The sequence below is a fragment of the Podarcis melisellensis genome (assembly GCF_964234715.1).
Source record: "Podarcis melisellensis genome assembly, chromosome: 1".
NCBI classification, from domain to species: Eukaryota; Metazoa; Chordata; class Lepidosauria; order Squamata; family Lacertidae; genus Podarcis; species Podarcis melisellensis.
The window spans coordinates 79,289,538-79,295,591 of record NC_138528.1 but is presented as its reverse complement, the minus strand read 5'-3'; the positions used below and the strand labels follow the sequence as shown (position 1 = coordinate 79,295,591).

Genomic DNA, 6,054 nt, shown 5'->3' with positions numbered 1-6,054 from the left:
ACTAGGTAGGGTGGGCTGGTTGCGAGATTCATTTGGGCGTCGGGAAATCGAGAAGCCGGGGTTGGGGCTCCCGGGTAGCAGGCGCAGATGGATGTGCGCGCGCGTGCTTGCGTGGAAAGGAAGGAATTTTGTGGCCTTCGGCACAGCAGTTTTGTAACGATCCGTTTTTGCTGAATTTAATCTGGACACTCAACACCACGGTGGTTTATGTTGGGCTCATGCTGGCCCTTGGCGGAGCTGGCGGTCTGAAGCTACTTCCTTAATATATTCTGGTGTTCCTGTCTTGGATTGCAGAAGAAAATGTCATTCGCCTTTGCATGTGCATTATGGGGGCTGGATTTGTATTAATAGGCATTTACTTTGCAGGAAAAGGAGGACTCTTTCTATATCTTGAGGGAGTGGGGAAAGGAACTGGTCCTTTATATCTGAGTGGGTTGTCTCCACAAGAACATACCGGCTGGGCCTGAATATCAGGCAATATTATCACTGGGTGCAATCTGTTGAAAGTTACATGTGCTCAGATTACATTGAAATGTAATGAGACCTTGCAGTATGTAGTGTGATCCTATGCATGTTTGCTCAGAAGTCCTTTTCAATTCAATGGATACTTCTGTGTGTTTAGGATTGTAGCTTTAGTTCCATTGACTTGCACAGAATTTAAGCATAGCTCATTTTGATAGGACATTGTGTTTATGTTTGGATTATTAGGTTTGGCTTAGTTCAGTTCAGTTTATAAAATTGTGAATTGCACCCCTTAACCAGTGGAAGCCCCAAAGAAACTTAACAAACAATAAATAAAATGCAAAAAATACAATATATATGAAAGTATTCCTTAAAACAATAGAATACAAACATACCACAGAATTCTTCCAAAATATCATCTAAAGAATAAGTATCCCCATACAAAACTAGAATTGACACCAAATGACCACCAAAAGCCAGGTCACTATCCAAATGCTCGGAAAAATAAATATGTATTTGCCTGACAGCACGACAGTGTCACCACCAGAGGAGCTTCCCTGAGGAATATTTTCCATAACTGGGGGCTGCCACAGAAAAAGCCTGTTTTCTTGTTGCCATGCTTTGGACATCTCTTGGAGGGAGTACACAGAGAAGAGACTCAGATTGATATATTTATTTCACAGGTTTACAGGAAGCTGCCTTATCCTGAGTCAGTCGACTGGTCCATCTAGCTCAGTACTGTCAACACTGACAAGCAGCAGCTGTCTAGGGTTTCTGATGGGAACATTCCCAGTCCTGCCTGGAGATACCAGGGATTGAACCAGGGATCTTCTGCATGCAAAACATGTATTCTACCATTGAGGTACAGTCCTTTGTATATATTTATATCCTCCCTTTCCTTCAAGAAGCTCAAGGTGGCATACATGCTTCTCCCACACCCGCTTTATCCTCGCAAGGTTGTTGTGAGGATAAAGCGGGTGTGGGAGAAGCATGTAGGCTAGGCTGAGAAGCTGTAAGTGGCCCAAGCTGAGTAGGGATTTGAACCTTAGTCTCCCAGATTCTAGTTCAGCACCCTTATTGTAGGATCCTGGTAAATTCATATGGAGGGAAATGGCTATAATTGTCTAGAAGTCACACACTGAGATCAGAACAAGACAAGTTTTTGAAGCCTTACAGACACAGGCAAAAATTGTTAAAATGGAATTGGGGGATAAGCCTATAGCCAGGTTGCAACTATGGTGTGCGTTTCTACACGCTTGTGATCTGGACTGGACAAGTACCCACTTGAGGGGTATTTTATATTAATATTACATGTGCTTATTAAAAGATGCAGCCAATGATATGATTGTGGATCTGTGAAGGATGCCTGTGGGAAAGGTGGTCAAATGGTGAATGTGTTTTAAGACTTTGGAATACAATGTTAATGGGTGGATCGCTAATTCAGTGTACTGGATTATGCCATTTCTTTGGTTGATGTGCAGAGGTATTCCTATAGAAGACAGTGCTGCTCACAGTGAAAATAGATAATAGAGCTGCTTTCTATGAGTGTAAATGGGTAACGTTTGATATACTAGTGATTTCTTAGATTAAGTGCTCCCCTCCCCCCTTTGTTTGATGACCTGGCACAATTGCTTAATTCTGCGCTGGTTCTACCAAAGTCTTGCTAATCAGAGCAGGTCATGGAATTCAAGGTTTTAATAAATAATTGAGAGTATTCTGAGTACTGTGTGTGCTATGATATCAAGGCTCACAAACCTTCTGATTAAGGAATGTACATTTTGTTTCATTCATCTGTTACAAAGACATCCTCGTGATAATAATGAGCTTAGTGGAACAGATGATTTTTGCCTTTTTTAAGCAGAGAGGTCATACCGTTAAGGACTGTATTGCCTATTATGCTATATTCATGCAAACTAAGATTAACAGCAGTTATGATACTTCTGTTAGGCCTTGAAAATTTGTCTGTGCTCCATCTGTAAAATAGCACAGATAAGCTCCTTACTGCCAATATAATCTTATTATGTTGATCAGAAATTCTGCTGAAGGTGAGCTCGGAAGACAGAGTCCCACCAGGTTCCCCACCCCCATTTCACTCATTGCAAAGTGAAATTGTATTCAGCACTGGTGGTGAAGCTACAGCCACTAAATCCACAGTAGGGTTTTGGTAATAGTTTTATTATCTTGTCTGCAAGCCGTCCCATACTCTGAAATTCAGTGTTCTCCATGAGATGAAGTGCATTTCAGCTGTTGGTTGGGCCTTATTTAGAGTGCTTTACTTCTGTATTGTACTGTGATGTAAGTAGAAAAGTTGCTTGCAAGCTACTGTTGGTCTTATTGATCAGAGCCCCACCCTTTCTTCTTTCATCCTGCCCATTAGCAATGCCACGTCATATCTTTGACCATGTTGTTGTTTTTCAAAGAAAAAGACAATTTATAAATTTCAAAAGAAAATGGTGCTAAAAAATTGTGCCATTATCAAGGTTTAAACTGTTCTGGGTTTCAGCCCTGCAGTAATCTATTTCCAGTACTAGGGGTGAGCCCTCTAATATGTGAAGAAAGAAATGAAAATGCTTCTGAACATGTACTTTTACATTAGTATTAAGTTACTGCAGTGGGCACCCACCCTTAGAAGTGAGGAGAAATGGATTCCAGGGCAAATGCCTTTACTCCCATGCAGACCTTACTACCCTTGCATCAACTCAGTTAATAAGATGTTTGTGGGGGGTGTTGCAGTGTTAATACTGCAGCAGAGACTGGTCTGCTGTATGAGTCGTGTTCAATGTGGAAAAAGGCACTACTGTAAACGGAGGCAACACCAAAGTTCAAAACTATTTGACACTTCAATGCTCATAGTTCTGATGTCGCCAGCATGGCACTCGTGGGGACAGTGGAACCACTGTAGATTCTCTTTAAGTGCTGTCCTCACTGCCCCTTCATCATGAAGTGACTTCCCCTGCCATGAAACATACATGGAGTTGAAGGAGGAGGTTGGGAGCATTAAAGGCTCAGAACAACATCTTAGCAGAAGAACAGATGAAACATACATGACCGGGAGGATTGGAGGGCAAGGGGAACAATCTGGGAGACTAGAGGGAAGAAAATGTAGCACCTGCGGAGGAGAAAGTGGGGTGACTCAGGAATTGGAGGAGAGAGAAAGGGAATACTCCACTTGGAATAAAAGCCTAGGGATAGGAAGAGTTGCTCTATTTGTCATGTCTGTGGATGCCCACAGCAATTACACCAAAATATATAAATGTAGTTGCAGAAGTGGTGGTCAGATTGTGCCTTATTTTCAGGGCTTAGCTTGAAAAACAATGGAGTCTGCAGCAATGATTTGGCCAGATGTTATAATGGAAAACAGAGAAGTATGTATCATCAGGCAGTTACATCTCTACAACACTTCTGCATTTCTGAAAAAGTGATTGCTTGTACAAATATATAGTTGTTTCCCTCATCACACAGACCTCACATACTGATTTCTGATACTATACTCCAGTGCAGTAGAGAAGTTACTGCATTTTATATTGGGTAGCAGGAGGAAACTTCTGTGTGGTTGGATTGTGCAGAAAATGCTCTGAAGTGGTGGCAGCTAGGAAATAATAGAATTACAGGATAGCATAAACTCCTGTATTGGTTAGCATACACCTGGCATAATTTGGTTTTTTCATTGGTTACTTTGGTTGCTGCTAGGCAGTATCTGTATGGTGAGCTGTGTTGGTAATATTGTATAAGTATAGCTGAAAACATTCCAGTGGTTAGAAGCATTCAAACTGTAATTTATTCTGTATGGGAACAAGGAGTTTTGCTCCCAGAACCACTGTTTAGAATGTGTTTGTGCAATCTGTTAAATAGCACATGTGAAATCTTAGTAAAAATGACACCACTACCATATCAGACTCATTTTATGAACTACTCATGCAGCATTTTTTAAAAAAGAGAACACAAGCAAGACTAATTCCTTCCCTTGTAGTAATGGTACACTGATGTATGAATCTCTTACCTTCCACCTTAATTCTTAGGTCTTTGACAGCGACACATTGTCATCAGTGTTCGAAACATATCTGCCCTTCCCTAGGTAGGTAGGTATGTAGGTAGGTAGATAGATTATAGATTTATAGATTTATAGATAGATAGATGGATAGATAGATAGATAGATAGATAGATAGATAGATAGAAATACATCATCCTACGTAGCAAAGCTTTCCTCCTCTACACCATGGTGACCGTCATATATTGTGAATGTATTGAATAGGAGTTGGGGTTAGTCTACTGTAATGGCTGAAATATAGTTGAACCATGTGTTGTTAGCTGGTAGTGTGATTAAGCTCTAATAGTCTTTAGGCCAAAGGAACAAGCTACTGCCCACACATACCAGAAAGTCTAGTGTTTTGAAGCAAGCCTTAAGTAGGCTATTCTCTGTCTATTAAATGCAACCAATCATTTCACAAAGCTTACTTATTATTTTGTAATGCTAATAAAGATATTGCCCAGCTGTGGATTTTGAAGTTTATAAAACTTGTCTCAGGAAAACATACATGGACGAAGTCTTACTGGAAAGTGTAAATAATCACATGCTTGTAGCAGGAACTACTGACTTAAAGTTGAAGAGTCATGTAAGTAATCTGACAATAACTGTTGAAACGGATGTTTAACTTCTTTATTGGTGGAGCTTAGAGGAGAGTAAGAAAGCTAGTTCCTCAAATGATTACAAATGATGGTTTTCATTTTAAAGAACTGAAAACAATTGTGTAATTAGGGAGAATAATCAGCAATGTAGATATAATATCTGGGTACATAACTTTCTGCTATTGAATCAGAAATAATGATGCTAAATGAGTACAGATAATTACGTCCCCCACCCACTTTTTGTAAAAGAAATATTCCAGAAAAGACAGGTTCAGTTATTGAAATGAATTCAACGTAGTACTATGGCAATCTTTCAGTCAGTGCAAGATTTTCAGCTTGCCAGATGGCATAATCCCCCCTTTCTTCTCCCTGAACGCTGTTCTGGGGTTCCTCATGACACTTCCCCCCAGCCAATTTCAGGGGGGAAAGCCCTGTTGCGCTAGTGGATATCCTTGGGTGGGCTTCTGCTGTGGGACTGGTTAGTTGAATCCTGCCCATTATATTCACTGTACCAAGTTTTGTAAGAAGACGCTTCATTTAGTATGTGTGTATAGAGTATCATGTTATTTGAAACTTTTGAAATGTATGTATGTAGATTTGAGTGTTGAGTTACAGTTACAGTTACAGTTGCACTTATTCATGTGTTGAGTAATACAGGAAACAATGTCATGATAGAGGGGCATTTCTTTGTCACTCAGTAATATTGTAAATGTCTCTTAATACTGAAAGCTGAAAATACAATTTTTCAAAACTTTATCTCTCCCCCCTCTTTCACACATATAATCTACTTTCAACAGAATGCTATGGGCAAGAGATATGCCAGTGCTTATCTGTGAAATGTCTTAGGGCTCCTTGTGAGAATTAGCAACAGATTGTCATGCAACCCAAGTAACATTAATAATAACAATAATAATAATTTTTTATTTGTATCCTGCCCTTCCCGGTCGAGGCCAGGCTCAGAGCAGC

General features: G+C 40.2%; 1 protein-coding gene across 11 annotated transcripts in view; it reads left to right on the top strand.

Annotated features, from left to right (window-relative positions):
* DAGLA (diacylglycerol lipase alpha) overlaps nucleotides 1-6,054 on the top strand; it is an 87,544-nt gene that overhangs the window by 710 nt on the left and 80,780 nt on the right. For 5 of the 11 annotated variants that reach the window (XR_014172955.1, XM_081930481.1, XM_081930487.1 and 2 more), the window contains exons 2-3: nucleotides 1,146-1,324; nucleotides 4,943-5,075. The exons of 3 other annotated variants lie outside the window; for them this stretch is intronic. The gene's annotated coding sequence lies outside the window, so the exon portion shown is untranslated. Of the gene's footprint in view, nucleotides 1-1,145; nucleotides 1,325-4,521; nucleotides 4,538-4,942; nucleotides 5,076-6,054 lie in introns of those variants that run through there. 3 more of the 11 variants (XM_081930478.1, XM_081930483.1, XM_081930482.1) reach the window with 2 other exon arrangements.